Source organism: Phaenicophaeus curvirostris, chromosome 5 (genome assembly GCF_032191515.1).
Source record: "Phaenicophaeus curvirostris isolate KB17595 chromosome 5, BPBGC_Pcur_1.0, whole genome shotgun sequence".
NCBI lineage: Eukaryota > Metazoa > Chordata > Aves > Cuculiformes > Cuculidae > Phaenicophaeus > Phaenicophaeus curvirostris.
The window spans coordinates 6,012,385-6,029,465 of NC_091396.1; positions in this window are offsets into that span (position 1 = coordinate 6,012,385).

A 17,081-nucleotide genomic window follows, 5' to 3' on the forward strand; every position below is an offset into this window, starting at 1 on the left:
AGATTCCTCCCTGATACACGTGTAAATTTTCCCATTAGTCCTAGCTGTATTCTGTTACTTTCCAAGGACTGATTTTAATGTTATTATGAACTTCTCAACAGTCAAATCTTTTGCTGATTTGGAGCTTTGAAGCCAACTGTATCTGACCCTGCATTTGAGATAGGGCAGGGTTGCAAACAGAGGTGATTACAGAAGACGACGCATCTGTTCAACACAGATGTTACTTCACACAAGGTGTTATTCTCTCCAAAGAATGAGCAGTGTTCTGGTGGGTCTCTTCCAACCTGGTTATTCCATGATTCTATGAAAAAACACTGTGATACAAAGCAAACACCCTTTAATCAGGCCTGGGCAATATGAGGGAGCAATCTCCATCAGTTCTGTGCAGCAGGGTAAGAGCTGGGGGCAGAATATAGTCCCACTTAAATGCGTATATGCACATTTACTCAGAAAGCATGCATATTCATACTTGCCAAGGACTAATTTTAGCTTCATTATGATCTTCACAACAGGCAAATCTCATGCTACTTTTGAGCTGGCTCCAGCTCTCTGCCTGACCTTGCCTTTAAGATAGAAACAGACTCCAAACAGGTGATTACGGAAGACACACCTGTTCAGCACAGATCCTACTTCACACAAGGCGTTATCATCTCCAAAGAACGAACAGTGTCTGGAAAAAACACTGTGATACCAAAAATGCCAGCAAATGATACATGCATTTTGGAGTTTTAGGAATCGAGCATCCTTTAATCAGGCCTGGGCAACCTTAGGGAGTGATCTCCAACTGTGCAGTAAGACAAGAGCTGGGTACAGAGTATAATTCCTACTTCATAGAGTTGGTAGGTTGGAAGAGACCTCTGAGATCATAGAGTCCAACAATACCTGTCCACTACTAAATCACATCCCTAAGCACTTTATCTAACCCTCTTTTAGTACCTCCAGGGATGGTGACTCCACCATCTCCCTACGCAGCCTCTTCCAGTGCCTGATAACCCTTTTAGTGAAAGAATTTTTCCTAATATCCAGTATTAACCTGGGCTTTCCAAACTGGGCATAGGGAGTCTTGCTGTCATAGTGGAAATTAATCAGGCTTATGGAAGAGGGAGCAGAAGGAGGGTCACCTGCTGCCTGTCCCTCACTAAGGAGGCTGAGATTGGCTGTAGGAGTGCGCAGAACCTCTAGCAGAGCAGCTGGGCTATGTTTTATTGTCCTAGGAGCTGCAGCAGAGGTAACTTTCTTACTGCATGGTGTGGTGTGTTATGATTTAACGTTCTGCTTTGTAATTAAAGTGTTTGTTATTATTTTTCTTAATTTTTAAAGTATCAAGACACTGTTGTGGTTATGTGAATTAAGTACTTAGTGTTTGTCAAGCTTCAATTTAGGACTGAGGGGTTCTCAGCTGGTTGCAGTACCCTGTTTGATGCATCAGGTAGATCATAGAATCATAGAATAGTTTGGGTTGGAAGGGACCTTAAAGATAATCCAACACATAACTTAAAAGGTGAGTGGCTTGAGAAAAACTTGAGATCTTTTGAAGTGCCTGCATAAGGCAGTCAAAAAGCTGTTTATTGAGAAGCAGCAGAAATACGGTAACAACTTATTGTTGTGTAAAAATAGGCTGTAGATGATCACTGAGGGTTTTCAAGGCTGATGTTTTATTGCTGAAGTTTTAGGGGTAATGTATCAATAGAGTAATTTAAGTTGAGGTCCTTTAGTAAATCCCAAAATGAGGAATTCTGGCGATGTGTAGTTTGAAGTGAGTTCAACAGGCACTTTGTGTGTTTGGATACACTAATAGCTTGAAAACTAGGTATTAATTCAGATTTTTGGGGTAATTTGGGCTCTGTTTGAGTGAGGAGTTGGCCTTGTTATATTCCAAGAGCCTGGTAAGAATTGATAGAGAGCTCTTTGTGGTGATGGGGTAGCTGATTCCCTGATGTGGTTGTGTGATAGCGCTAGTAGAACACCAGCCTGTCCTTTGGTTTTTTGGCAATTCACCTGCATTGCTTCAAGAAACATACCTGGAAACACGTGGTAGCAATTACCTGTCGGTCTTTTCTTAAGAGAGTCTCCTAATCCTTACTGTTCCATCTCTGTTTTAATTTCTCCTGCAAACTTACTCTCTATATTGGGTATGAATAGTGCAGAGCTTCCCTCTTGCCCCCTTTTTGAGGCGAATTTCGCCTTAATAAACACAGCATTGATCACTGGAGAGAGCTAAGAATGTCCTTCTCTATTAAGGGTTGCAATGCTCTTTGATTAATTGCATGCTGAGTATTTTGTGATGCAGTGAGATGAGAAATATTAATGTCTGGTAGCTCAGTAGTAAGAGGATAATAGGATTTTTTTTTTTTGTTCATTTGTTTTAATGCTTTAGGGGCATTTTTGTCCACTTCCCCCACCCTGCCAAATGATATTGCAGTGGAATGACTCATAACTTATGCAATCAACTTAAAACCAAAAAACAGCCATGCTTAACACTGACATTAATAGTGGTAGTACATTGCTTTCAAATGGGGCTGCTAGGCTGACTGATTCGATTTGTACGCAGTGAGTTTTAAATATCTAATTTAACAAAAATTATGTACTGAAAATGTCAGTGACTTTTCTTCATCTTTCTGGCAGCTCATTAGAAGATTTGGCAATTTGTAATCTGTTCATTTATAACGGTTTATTTATGGTGGCATTTGTGCAAGAAAGGTATTGAATTGTGTCTTAATCTGAATGTTAGCAACATTGCGTCTCTAACTCTTATCATCTCGAAATCCAGCTGGTGGCACTGTTGACACAAAAATGTCCTGTATTTCCTGAATCTATAACCACCACACCTGCGATTTATTGTTTTGTTTTGATATTACAGGCAGTGCGGCTTTGAATAGGAATGAAGATGCTACTATCTGTTACATTTCTGGAAGTGTCAGGAAGTTTTTTATGAGTTCTGACAAGAACCTCAGGGGGGAACAAAAGGCAGCTTTTACCCTGCTCTGTTGTATGTTCAGGATAATGCAGGTAGAAGGGAAATTGTTTCAAGAACCCTGTCCAAGTGACTCACAGGTTGATGACTTGTCACTTCCAAGGTGAAAATTAGTCTTTACATGTACTCAATCTGCCCATAAATGTCTTTTTCAATACCTCAGACTTCTGAAACACTTCATGTTGTTATGCCATTACAAAGGAGACTCTATCAAGTGCAAGTTCTAAAGGGGCACAGCAATTGTGTTGTTGATCTTTGAACACGGGCACTTATTGATAGTGGAGGATTTGTATTGTTGCTTTTGCACATAAACCTAGAGAGAGAATCCAGTTTTGGCTGATAGTTTAGAAATTTATCATGTTCATTTCATTATTTAAAAAGAAAAGTAAAACTCACTAGTAATTAAAATATAGTTGGGATTTAACTTGGAATGTTTAGTTGCTTATCATACCTCTCTTCCAGCTAGTAAAATTTGAATTTTAAATGTTGGGAATCTTTCTTCAAGAAAAGGCAGTTGACTGTAAGAGAGGCTGTGACCCAGTCGTAATTGTAGTTTGGGAATCAGCAGTACTTGCTTTTACCATAGGCAGCTTTTAAAGCAATGAACCCATCGAGCCCTTTCCAGGAAAGGCATGGAACAGCTTAGTGCCAGGCTGTCTACTGGAAAAGTAATTGCAGCATCTGTGGGTGTTTATATAAGTCTTTGTGGCTCTAATATGTTACTCTCTAGTTGTTAGCCATCAGCTGCAATATCAATAGGAAAGGGCTGAAGCTACTCAATACAAACGTCCCACTGATTTCCATGAGAGTAAGCACAAACCTAATGGGCAGTGACGTGATGTGAAATGGGCGTCCGTCAGGTTTGGTTAGCAAGCCTCCAAGCCTGATGCTCTCCACAGCAGTTGTACTAAATCAGTCCCACTTCAGTTACTTCTTCTCTGGCTGTATGTTGCATGTCACCATCCTCTGAGTAGTAAATTAAAGGGGAAAATCAATTTCTGGTTGTTGAAGTGTTCTTGTCTCTGCGTAAATGCCACCTGCAATGCAGGGGAACATACTATGCAGTCCTGTCAGTTACAGAAGAGCAAGCTGGACTGGAACAGATCACTTCCACCTCTGTCCTGTTCTCTTTAGAGCCATTCAAGTGCTCTATAAAATATGGATAATCCAGCCGATACATGGTTAGCCATAACAAACAGGCAGGCTCTGCTTCACCTTAGGTGTGTTGAATATCTTGCAATGATGCTGGATTCAGATTCTCAGCTGGTTTGTTCTGGGCCCTTTCTTCTCGAGGAGGGGTTCAAGAACAGACGCATGCAAAAGGCTGTTACTGGAGACACAGGCTCTGAGTACTGATGTAAGATATTAATGAACAGTGGGACTCTGATGGTTTTTACTCATAATGTTTTATTTATATATGGGGAGGCTGATTGCTGTCACAGAGATCGTGAAATCTTAAAACCTGAGTTAATTCTCAACTCGGTACCCTCTTAGTAGTTCCATCAGAGTCCATGGTATGTCAAGATAAGGATCTGTTCTTACTGTTCCCGAATCAGGGTCTTAATTATAATAATTGCTTGTGGGCCAAGAGGAAAGAGACAGTTTCATAGCATAAGCACAATATAGTGCCTCAGTATTTTGTATCTTTTTATAGGTCTGTGTCTCAAGACTTGCGTGCGATAAGAACTGATTTGTACCTGTCTGCAAACATGACACGAAAATTTCTAGACAGCATCAGGTTTTGGACAGTATAAAAAACTAGTTCTGAAATCACTAATTTTAGAAAAATAGATGTGCGTAGTAGAATATTAGCAGTGAAATGATGTAGGGAGGACATGGGATCTGTAAGGAGCAGTTAGATGAAAATGTGCTGTTAATATTTCAAAACAGATTAAATGTTCTGGTTCTCAACATAACTGAAAGTTTGAGAGTTGTTTTAAAGAATGTAGCAAAGCCATTTTTTAAAAAAATATTTTTCTAGCTCATTCTAATCAGAGGTGAGTGAATATGGTGCATTGCTTAATTATAGATTATGGATGCAGATATTCAATGTTCGCTTCATGAGTTTTCTCAAATGTCTTTTTTATATGTTAGATTAGGGGTTGCTGTGAATGTCAGACTGCAGTGCAAGCTACATATGATCTCTGAGAGTACAACTTCTGTTGAGGTCCATGAAAGCTGAGCTTCTTTAAGCTATGGCTTGACTTCAGAAGCTTTCAGCTTGCTAGTTTTCCTTCATTAGCAATGAATCCTTTTCCATTAGTTTCCCATCTTTCCTCATGGCTTGTCATGATCTGCTTCACAGAAGCAAGACAGCTTTTCAGATTTAAGGATGCTGCTAGCTGGTGACTTAAAACTTCTGCACTGCATACAAGCCTTCTGTCTATACATTTTCCTTCTGTGCAAAAAAAACCATGCACACTGAAATTTCTGGGAAAATTCAATGTACAACTCAGTGGCATCGTATCCTTGAATACTATCTGTTAAACCACACACATGTCCTGCTTGACTGTCTGTCCAGCATCTAATGATGAACTCTGAATCCTGGTGAAGCTCCTTCAAATTTCTTTTGTAGATAAACCAAAAAAATGCTGTAGGTACTGTGCTGAACATGTTCATATGATCAGTCCAGAATACCTCAGACAGAAATCAGGGGCTGCCAAAAGAACATCTGTTTACAGTCACCTCTTCTAAGGATAAATTTGCATCGTGAAATAGCTTGTGCTTGAGTACAAGGGCAGTTAAAACTGAGAAGGAAGATTTCACTGCGTTTTAAGGTCAATTTGCACTCCGCTTGCCTTTGTGGTGACACTACACAGTTTGAAAAATCACTGTGCGATAGACTCCTTTCCAAGATATACAGCCATGCATATGCTTTCTCCCTCTAGCATGTTAGGAGAGATACGCTTTGTGTTACTTGGCATAAAATAACCTCTAAAGCAAATAAATGCAGCCCATTTTCCCACGATTGGATAAGGATGAGAGCAGATGATTTTTGGCCTTTGTACATTCAGCTTGCTTTCTGTAAGCACCTGGCACTCTCTAGCCCTGCCTGGGGCACCAGTTTGAAATTTTGGGTACAGAATGGAATTAAGCTCTTGCGCATCTGTCTTCTGCGTGTCTACTAACCCTCACCAGTTTGAGAAGGGGGTCACAATGTGTTCCCTGCCATAGTGTCTCTCTTCCTGGAGACTTGTACAGCTTTAACGTAATATATTAAAAGGTTGCGTTGTTGAATTTTGTCCTCAAAATTGGCTTCATTCAGATGGTCCAACGCTTTCCTGTTTGGGTCTTTTACTGATTGACTGCTCTTTATCATGGATCATATTTTAGAGTTTCCTCTTCAGACTTGAGAAATGATTAGGCCTTTGCAATGAGGGTGACATATAAAGAGTAGGGCTGTAAGAGCTGGGGCATCCTACAGAGTCTTCTAGGCTGTGGTATTTTCATACAGAAGTGCACTTGTACTCTTGGCATGTATGTTTTGCTTTGTATTTTTAAAACCTTTTGCATCTGCTCAGTGGGGAAGACTTGGATTCAGTTACATGTTTTAAAGCGATATTGCAGTATGGGGAAGGAGGAACCCAAAAGGAAGTTCAACAAGGCGAAGCGCAAGGTCCTGCACCTGGGTTGGGGCAATGCCAAGCGCAAATACAGGCTGGGCAGAGAATGGATTGAAAGTAGCCCTGCAGAGAAAGACTTGGGGTGCTGGTGGATGGTAAGTTTAGCAGGAGCCAGCAAGGTGTGCTTGCAGCCCAGAAGGCCAACTGTATCGTGGGCTGCTTCAAAAGAAGTGTGACCAGCAGGCTGAGGGAGGCAATTTTGCCCCTCTACTCTGCTCCCATGAGACCTTACTTGGAATACTGTGTTCGGTTCTGGAGTCCTTAGCACGAGAAAGACATAGATCTGTTAGCTCTGAGTCCAGAGAAGGGCTACAAAGATGATCAAATAGCTGGAGGAACTCCCATGTGAGAACAGGCTGAGAGAGCTGGACTTGTTCAGCCTGGAGAAGAAAAGGCTTTGGGAAGACATTATAGCAGCCTTCCAGTATTTAAAGGGGCTGCAGGAAAGCTGGGGAGGAGCTCTATATTAGGGAATGCAGGGATAGGGCGAGGGGTAATGGTTTTAAGCTGAAAGAGGGGAGATATAGCTGAGATATTAGGAAGAAATGTTTTACTATGAGGGTGGGGAGGCACTGGCACAGGTTCCCCAGAGAAGTCACGGATGGCAGGCTGGATGAGGCTTTGAGCAGCCTGATCCCGTGGAAGGTGTCCCTACCCATGGCAGGGGGCTTGGATCTAGATATTTAAAGTTTCTTCCAACCCAATCCATTCTATTATTCTTTGCATTTATTTTCCTCTCATCTTGGAAATGTGACTTAAAAATTAAGCCTTTACGCATTTTCTGGACCAAAGCAAAGCATCAAAAATTGATGTTTGCAGTCGACAGATGCTGGAATATCTGACAGCATATGTGGCTGCAATCTACCTTTTTTTCTCCTTTGTTTTTGGTATAGAGTATCAGACTAGATCTTAAGGATAAAACTTTAATTGGTAGCTATGTAATCCTGTCACCAATACCCATGGGTGCATGTTTTCTGGCATGTGTCTTCTATGTTGATATTCCATGGCCTCTTCTGTCATATGGCAATCTGTTTGTGTGACTCCATGAATGCAGCAATAATTTTTGGCTTAATTACCTCTATGGTAGAAGAGAAGAAAATACCTTATCTTTACCTAGATACATAGACTGTGCCTAGTGATAAATTAATGAGTTAATGATATTAGGACTTAATTTACAGTGTACTGTCACATCATAGTCCAATGAATAGAAATCAAAAACCTCAAAGTAAATCAATTATATAACATTATAACAAGTTCTAGAATTTTCTAATAATTAGACTTGTCAGACCTGTATGGAAAAACATGAACATTTGCCAGACCGTTACAATGAATATTTACAATTATAGTATATTGCTTAACAATAAATGAATTATGCCTTTTCTTTATTAACCCATTTGAAATTGAGTGTTTTGTAAGAAGTAATGCATCTATGCTTTCTAAATTTATTTAAACAACTTGTTTCTGGTGTGACTGACTGTATTTAATGAAGGCTGTAGGAATAATTGAACAGAAATTATCGTGAAGGTCATATAGGCTGTTTCCTGATAACCATAGTGAAATTCAGGAAATAGTAAAGGTGTGGAAAACTCCCAGAACTTTGCCTGTGCATCACATTACCCACAAATCTTGTTGCAGTAAGTTGTCTTTATTCACTGATGTTCCAGAAATAGTTGCTGTAGTTTTTCAGGACACAGCAGTCTCTGCAACTGTTAATGTTTTAAACCTGTACTAGAAGAGAATAGCAATGGGAAGAGGATTTCATGTTCCCATGATTTACTGTCCTCTGATATACATTCTTGGTGAATCAAGCATATTCTTATTAATTACCAACTAAAGTGCAAACAAGCAGGCCATGAGCCTTTCCAGGGAAACAATTTTTTGACCATGGCAGCATATACATGCACACACGCATTTATAAACATACATAAATGCTTACATCATAGAACAACCAGGTTGGAAGAGACCCACCGGATCATCGAGTCCAACCATTCCTATCAGTCACTAAACCATGTCCCTCAGCACCTCGTCCAGCCATCCCTTAAACACCTCCAGGGAAGGTGACTCAACCACCTCCCTGGGCAGCCTGTTCCAGTGCCAAATGACCCTTTCTGTGAAAAATTTTTTTCCTAATGTCCAGCCTAAACCTCCCCTGGCGAAGCTTGAGGCCATTCCCTCTTGTCCTGTCCCCTGCCACTTGGGAGAAGAGGCCAGCTCCCTCCTCTCTACAGCCTCCTTTCAGGCAGTTGTAGAGAGCAATGAGGTCTCCCCTCAGCCTCCTCTTCTCCAGGCTAAATGACACGAAAGTGAGAAGTTTGCTAGGAGGGTAACAAAGGAATTTTTCATTGCTATAGAAACTGAGAGTTTGCTTTGTCTCCCAGGCACAAAGTTTGGTGGTTCAAAATGGGCTGGTTGGAGCACCGTTAATTTGCTTGAGAAAGACACCTTGTAGCTGTTCCTGAACTGAACAGGCGGTCCACTACTTTAAAATGCTGATCACGGAAGAGGTACGGGTGCACCTTGTCAGAAGAAACTAACACAATAGTATTTAATAAGTGCATTCCTTCATCCTGTGACATTTTAGCATTTATACTCCCACATTTCGTGTCTTGCCAGCATTTCAACTTTCACATTCTTTTCTCTCAGCTCCTTCCCATCATTTTCCAACTACTTTTGTCAGGGATGATCTTGCAAAACACCCTGTCCGTGTAGTGACCCTTGGAAAAGTACTGTCTCAATTCTGTTTCTACATGCACTTGTTACAGAAAGAGGTGTTTATGTCACTGTTCAAGTTCCCTGGCACTTAGCATGACGAGAGTTCAGCTTTTTCTAACGCTGACAAACTCAAGCTGCTTGGACTGATATTCATCAGGTGGGTGTTTGCCTCAGGCTGCCCTTCTTCAAGGAGCTTCAGCAAAAAGTTTAGCTAGGATAAGTAGTATTTGAGAAGCACCGAGTCAGATGCTTAGTGCAGAAAACTTCCCTGAGAAATTTTTGTGTGCCAAAGCTCTTTAGCAAAGGCCTTGCCCTGGTGAGAGGGGTGTGACTTGTCCTGCTGCATGGACAGATGCCAGCCCTGTGGCAACTCCAGGTGTTGGTTAACCTTGGGAACGCATGGGAGTTTTGATGACCGGTTGCGGGGGGAAAAAAAGCTGTGCAGGTGGAAGAATAAGTGGGAAATATAATTGCTTTATGCTGGCTTGCACTTCAATATTCTTGACTATATCTTTGGAAGAAGCACTTGCTATTTTTAGCTGGCTGCAGCAATTAAAAAGAAATTCTGTCTTTTCTGTGAACTGGAGATCAAATCAGAATCTCGTTAGTATAATGTTTCCATGGCAACATTTTGTGTGTTTATTCTATACAGTTGAATTTGGGTTCAGATAAACTTTGTTCCATGCAAGTAACAATTTATTGTTTTAAAAATTGAATTAAAACAAATATGCTCAGCTACTGTAGACTGTGTACATTTTGGTGGGATGTTGGTCCTAACGCTGAATGTGAGTCACTTCCAATAGATAGTTGACTACAAATAAATGGGAATTATATATTTCTCTTTAGGCCTACCCAGTTATCAGTCAGACTTTCTCTGCGAGCGACTCTTCAGGCTATCAAAGATGAGTCTCTCCTAGCATTATGGATTATGCATACTCTGCTACAAATCATGGTTATAGCACCTGTAGAAAACCGTGCCTTGGAACTAACAGGCTTGTCCTCCATATCCATAAGGACTCAAGGAATCTCAGTGAAATCCAGACTGCAAATGAATACACATCTTACATGTCATTGCAAGTTTGCAGTTTATTCCAGTATATTTTCAAACCAGGTATAAAATGAAGTTGCACAAAGTATGAATCTGAGGTGCAACCAAAATAGTTGGCTGCATTATCAAAATCTTATATCGTATTACAGGAGCCACTGAACTGCAGCAGTATTAGATATGGAGTGGTCTCTACCAGAACAATCAAACAGTAATATGGCACTGTGGAAATTGTTAACGCTACAGGTCTTTCTGCTTACTGCAGTGATTTCCTGAAAACAAACAAAATATCAAAGAAAAGACAGTAATGAGCACATCATCCCAGATGAATTCTATATTCTAATCGACCTTTGTAAAACATTTGTAGTACTGGCTTACTGGGATATATTTTCAATACTGCTATTATACTTTCTATTCATCTCAGTTTTTAGGTAACTTGTCAATGACTAATTTCAGCTGATATTTAATATATATTCGTATATATAAGCAGAAAAAATGCAACTGGTGTAACTTGTACCTGTATTTAAGGAACTTGTAAAGCCAGAGACTGATCTCAAGGGTATGAGCTGTACTCACAAGATGGTAGTTCTCCATCAAATTAATGAGAAGTATGCCCAGCATCTTCCAAAGCAGTGTTATTGATTTGCTATGTAAATTGAAAATGATCTTCCACAACAGTTTCAACCTGGCGCGTTTCCAAAATAGTATTCTAAATTATGTTTGGAATATATTTTTATTTGGTACTTGAAATGGAAATCTTGTAAAGGAATCTATGCATTCTACAATCTCTCTCTTTCTTTCTCTGTGTATATATATATATATATAAGTGCCCACGTGAACACACACATGGTTGTCAAGTGAGATGTTATGACAAGTGCTGTCATAGCAGCACATCTTCTGTATTGCGCGCTTGCAGGAGCGTAAATTAAAGCAAGCCAAGGGGGATGCTGGTGAGCACAATCCAGAAAGCCAAGACATGACTTGGAAAAATACCAGTGGAAATTATTTTTCAACCATGAAAATATAAACTGATACATGAGAAACAGAAGAGGAACAATACAGTACCATTAAATATCTGATTATCTGTGACAGAACTTAATGGGAAGCAAATAATCAGTGTATCATTTGAGCACAGATGTTTCTGAGTGTCTCGGGAGTTACATCTAGAGATCTGAAGAATGGCTTGTATCTCTATTCTTAACATGTCATTCTAAAAGCCAGCAGCGGATTGTTTGAGCGAAAGAAGAGTTTGTAATAATCAAGATCCCAAAACTCTACTTGTATTTTTCAACAAAATAAGCTGTCCAAGGGATTTAATTATGTAGAACCTACCTTTAGGTATGAACAGTAGCACAGACCACATACTTGTATCATTAAAGCAACCGATAGACTAAATTTTGGTTTTCTTATTTATTAGTAATAGCTGCCTGTTGGCTCTCCCTCAAGCTTGCTATGGTCAATTTAAGGACTACAATTGCCAGAAACATGTTTATAAAATTGAAGATGTGCTTCACTGGCTTAAAACTGGGCTGATTATTAAGACTGATGCCTTTTAATGGAAAAAATCTTGGCCCAAGTAACTTGGCATGAAATGAGAAACCTCATGAAGCCCTGGTGAACTTTGGGAACTGTTAAATCTGATCGTTTATTGTGGGGGGAAGACTTGGCTATAGCTTTTATGTTTAAGTTGCTGTTGCCTGTAAGTTACAGACCAGTCATCTTCTACTTGATCATACCATTTGCTCTTTCTTAGTGTCATTAAATTTAGTTGCTTTTGGGGAAGAAATGTGGTTTAATTGAGATTTTAATGTGTTCACATACTCCCTAGTTCCACCGGTTTTCTTTTATAATGAAAGTAGGTTGTAAGTTAAACTGCGTCTGACTGTTGTTCTAATGAAGTCCTGCAGCATATGCTCTTGAGCATGGTCTTTCATATCTTTTAACCAAATTCCATAAGTAAAAATGTCTCCTGACTAGTTAATGTAGTGGGGGTTTAAAGCCCATAGTTCACTGATAAATTATTTTTTCTTCTGTCAGCTACACAAAATCTTCAGATATAAAGATAAAGGCTTTTTAGAGGGATTAGTTCAGTGGTATTGAAGAATAATTCTGGTTGGTAAGAACTGATTTTTACGATATTAAAGCTTCCAGGGTCAGTGCTTTCCTTTGTGCTCTTCAGAAAGTTTTGCTATAACATTGTGTACGTGTACGTTCACAGGGTGAAAGTCACTGATCAATTGATCTGAAATGTAATATTTGGAGAATACCATCTTCTTTGGTTACCTCCTGCTTAATGTCAAGCAGTTTGTGTTTACGCTTCTTGGAATCAAAGGTTATTTGACTTGTGGCTAAGATTCTCTTCATTCACTCCTGAACTGTGATGAGCAAGTGGCTATGTAAAAATACTTGTATGTTACATAAAATGTCAGGACCATAAAAACAGGAGCTACTAAACAAAGAATTAGAAGTGATGAAAAGAAAGGAAGAAATAACTTTCCCCATTTTTATAATTATAATCCTTATTCCTAATATTCCTGCAGAAATAACATCATCTATCTGCTGATGTCATGCTGGTGTTTACTATGAGATCCATTCCCAGTGAAACCAGTAAGACATAAACGTTCATACTGATCCATGTAAATTAATTTTGTGGGGAAATTCCTAATGATGATAAGACCCTGTGCTCTAATGTATCAGTTTCAGGTGTCCTTCATTAGCTGCACATTTTGCAGAAATGATACAACTTTACACTGGAGTGGAACCAAGGTCTTTCCTCGTGAACTGCATCCACAAAGACAAGCTCACCCTTCCATACTGCAGAAAATTGCATCTTTCTGGCACCTAGAGCTCTTGGAGGTTTGATGATAGTAATGTATGCTTATTCACCAAGCCTGTGCTTCCATGAGCTCTAGTGTTCTCCTTTTATATCCCTATTATGAAATAAGGACATTGAAGACACAATTCTGCTTTTTAGTGATCCTAAATAGAAAGGAGGTTCCATTATACAATTTCATATGTGCGTAATTATTACTGAGACTGTATTACACCATCAAGGTTGAGAACAAGTCCAAGGAAGCATGCACTGGGCACCTTGAGGCACAGGGTGTTTCACAGGACTTGGCAGGAGGCTCCTGGTGAAGTAAAAGAAATCATGCAGAGTTCCTGAGGACCACCAGCCTGGTACCTGCACTTCAGAATTGACTTCTCAAAACCACTACAAAGTCCTGCAGAGACTGGCTTCTCCCACAGCCTTTTTCAGGTCTCAGTAGGTACGTTGCTATGAAGCATATACCCTCCATGTGACATACATTAATTTCTTGCAAGTGAGAATGTGAAAAAGGCTCTCATATATATATGCATTTATAGTCTGTATGCATATATATGTGTGTGTGTACAAATATATAACATTTTTAAAAGAAGATCATAGAATCGCTTGGTTGGAAAAGACCTTTGAGATACTGAAGAGGTTGGAAATGGTTAATGTTGTTCTTCAGAAATATTGTTTATTTTTCCAGAATGAAGGACAACTGCTTTATTATGGCTGTGGATCCTGTGGTTTCACATGGTAATACATGTGAGATATTTGGGGTTTTACTTTCCTTTTTAGAGCTTTTGTTATTTTTCTTCTCACTTAAGATGTAAATGCGAAACAAACTTCATTTATTGAATCTGTTGAACTCTGGATTAACAGGAGTTGTTAAACTGAGTTGCAGCTCATTTTGAGAGCTATGAAGTTTCACCTCTGTCCCCCTGCTAGGCTGAATAGTAATTTTTAGGATTACCACATAGTGTAAATTCTCTTCAATGTAGAACGCATCATTTTGGATGAATTGCAGCAGAAGCAGTGCTGATTTCTATTTACATGTATTCCCACATTTACTTTTATTTTATATTTGCTGTTCCAGAGGAAGAAATTGAACATAAAGTTGTTTCAAGTTTTTGCACACTCCTGAGTTTGTGTGAGTGAGAAGATGGGTCTGAGTTGAACTCCTTGTCTAATATTGTAGGTCTAATTAAGCTAGTGGTATAATTTACAAATGAGTGAAAAAATCTCAGAGGAGTTAGCTGTGTTTTCATTTTAGGCTAGCCCTGTCCATTTTAATGTAGGTCAGAAAATGGTTTTATTAATTCATGGAATTAAAGAAATTTAAATGGTATTTTTCTTCTGAAATTAATTCCATTATGGAGAGTCCTATGGCATATAAGAGGAATAAAACCAATCAGGTTTTCTACATAAATTACATTAGAAATGTGCATATTTTAAAGGAATGATCTGTTTTTTAAAGAGGGTTTTTGAACCTTTCTCCAAAATTGTATTGCAAGGATAGAATTTTTTGTTCAATGCCAGGAGATGCTTCAGGATGACTATTCCTTTGTGATATTTTGAGAAAACCTTTCACAAGCATTTCCATCATAAGATGTTCTGCTATAATGTAATTTGTGACATTTTCTTTAGGGTGAGTCAGATGTCCTGCAGATTGAATTTAAACATGAGGTGAGAAATATTTGTTTTATTTTAGTAGAACCATAGCAGGGCAGGTAAGGGACGGAATGACTTTTACCTTTTGGATGTTTGAGATGCGCATGAGTCATATCTTGGCTGACCATGACCTGCTTTGAACCACACTGGGGTATGTGGAAAGTTAGTGGCTGCAGGCATAGTCATTCTAGCACTTAAACATAATAGATGATCAAAATGTAGCCTGGCCTTGCTATCAGGCATATACAAACACATAGCAAAAAATGTCTTTTGGAGATTCTATTAGATTACAAGGGAAGCATGCATAAATTGAAATAAAAATAAATTAATATTTTTATTCATAGGAAAGGAATTATTACTTTTTCTATTCTTGGCCATTTTTCACTCTACCATGCCCAGTCAACTCATAAAAATAGATTTCTTATCTTGTGTGTTAGTATCACAACTTTTGTGGTTTGGCTGAGACAGCAGACGTAGAATAGTTTTGATGAATACATACAAGCTTGCAGGTTTAGGACTTGGGCTATTTGACATAAGAGCATAAAGTAAAGTGAGTGCCCCTGTGAGTATTTGAGCTGCTTTGCACCCTGGGCTTCAGATTGTGAGGATATCACTTGTGGGGATTAAAAAAATATACATGATGCCAGGTGCATGTAACAGGGAAGGGGTGAGCTTTGGTTCTGATTTTACAGTAACTCAGCAGAATTGTGGCCAGAAATGAATTATTTTGTATGATGTCTGTAGGTCTGCATTGCTTCTGAGAGCAGGTCCTGAATGTCAGTGCTTCCTCACTTACTTTCTCATCAGAGATCTGGTAGAGAAAATAGTCTTGGGAGTTTGGAAGCGTTGTATTAAATCTGAGAGAGAAGAAATTGAATCATGTCTTAATTCTGTACCACCTAACCCGTGCCTCAGTCCTGGCCCACTGTTTTGCAGAATCAAAGTTAGTCCCCCTGCACTCTAGCCCTGCATCACCACACTTAGTGAAAGGGTATGCAACGCTTACTGTAAGCATGTGCTTACTCATCCTGCCTTTATCCTTTTATTCTAGACTCCCTCCAGGAGAAAAGGTGTTGGTCAAAAATTTAGAAAAAGTTTCCAGATCTTTGGACCAAGGAAAAGCCAAAGGTGAGGTGTTGAATCATAGACTGGTTTGGGTTGGGAGGACCTTAAAGATCAAGCAGTCTCAACCCCCCTGACAGTGGCCGGGACACCTTCCCCTTGATCAGATTGCTGAAGCTCTGAAGAGCAGAATTTAACACATGCTTAATTATTTTAGCTATTCTCCTTGCCATAGTCTGCTTTGATGGCTAACTTACTACCCCTCTGTGTGGGGAATATGGTGCTTAACACAAGGCTTAGCATCCTGTTTTCAGGGTGGATATTCTTAAGTGAGATACAGCAATGTAATTTCTGATGTCAAAATCACTTTATAGCTGTAGTTCTTATGCTATATATATAGACTGATTACAATCTAATGCAGTGTTCACAGATGTCATTATGGGTATATAATGACTTTAACATGCATGACAGCCTGCAGCTGTGGTCTTCCATTGAATAATTTTATTCTAGCAGATCTTCAAAACAACTTCCTCCTGTTTTTTTCTTGTCACTAGGTTTGAGAAAATAAGCTGGAGACAACAATGATTTTCTGAAACATGTCTATTATTAAAAAGCCAGCAGCAATAAGGGTTGAATATTCAGCATATGTGGAATTGCAGTGTCTGCAATGTAATTGTGTCAGAACAGCGTGATGTGCATAGCTGCCCTGTGTGTTGCCATGCTGCTCTTTCCTCCTTAGAAACAAAAGTCCAAAAGACAAGTATAGTCCCCAAGTAACAGCTCTCTTCAAGATCTCTGGAAAGGTTCCAGGCCAAAGGAAATAGTACGTTTTGCGCCCTGGGATGTAAGAGCCTTGGGATGAGGAAGGAAGGGTTTATGGTGCTCAGGTTGTCACTGGTGAGGTTGGCCTTATTGAGGAGGCTTGTGCCTACAACTCACTTTTTGGAGCAACACTCAGGCTGGAGCTTGTGCCAAACACCCATCAATATGCGTAGTGCTTGATCAATATCTAATGTTGCTCCCTCTCATTTGTTCATTCCATAATAAAGCTACAGGACTCTTGCAGCACACCGGGCCATGTTAAGAAGCTGAAATTCAGACTAAAGAAAATAAGACGACTTGGACCCAAATGGAGAGCTTGATGTTAAGGCAAATTTGGTTTATTACCAGGGATTTTTCTGTTGA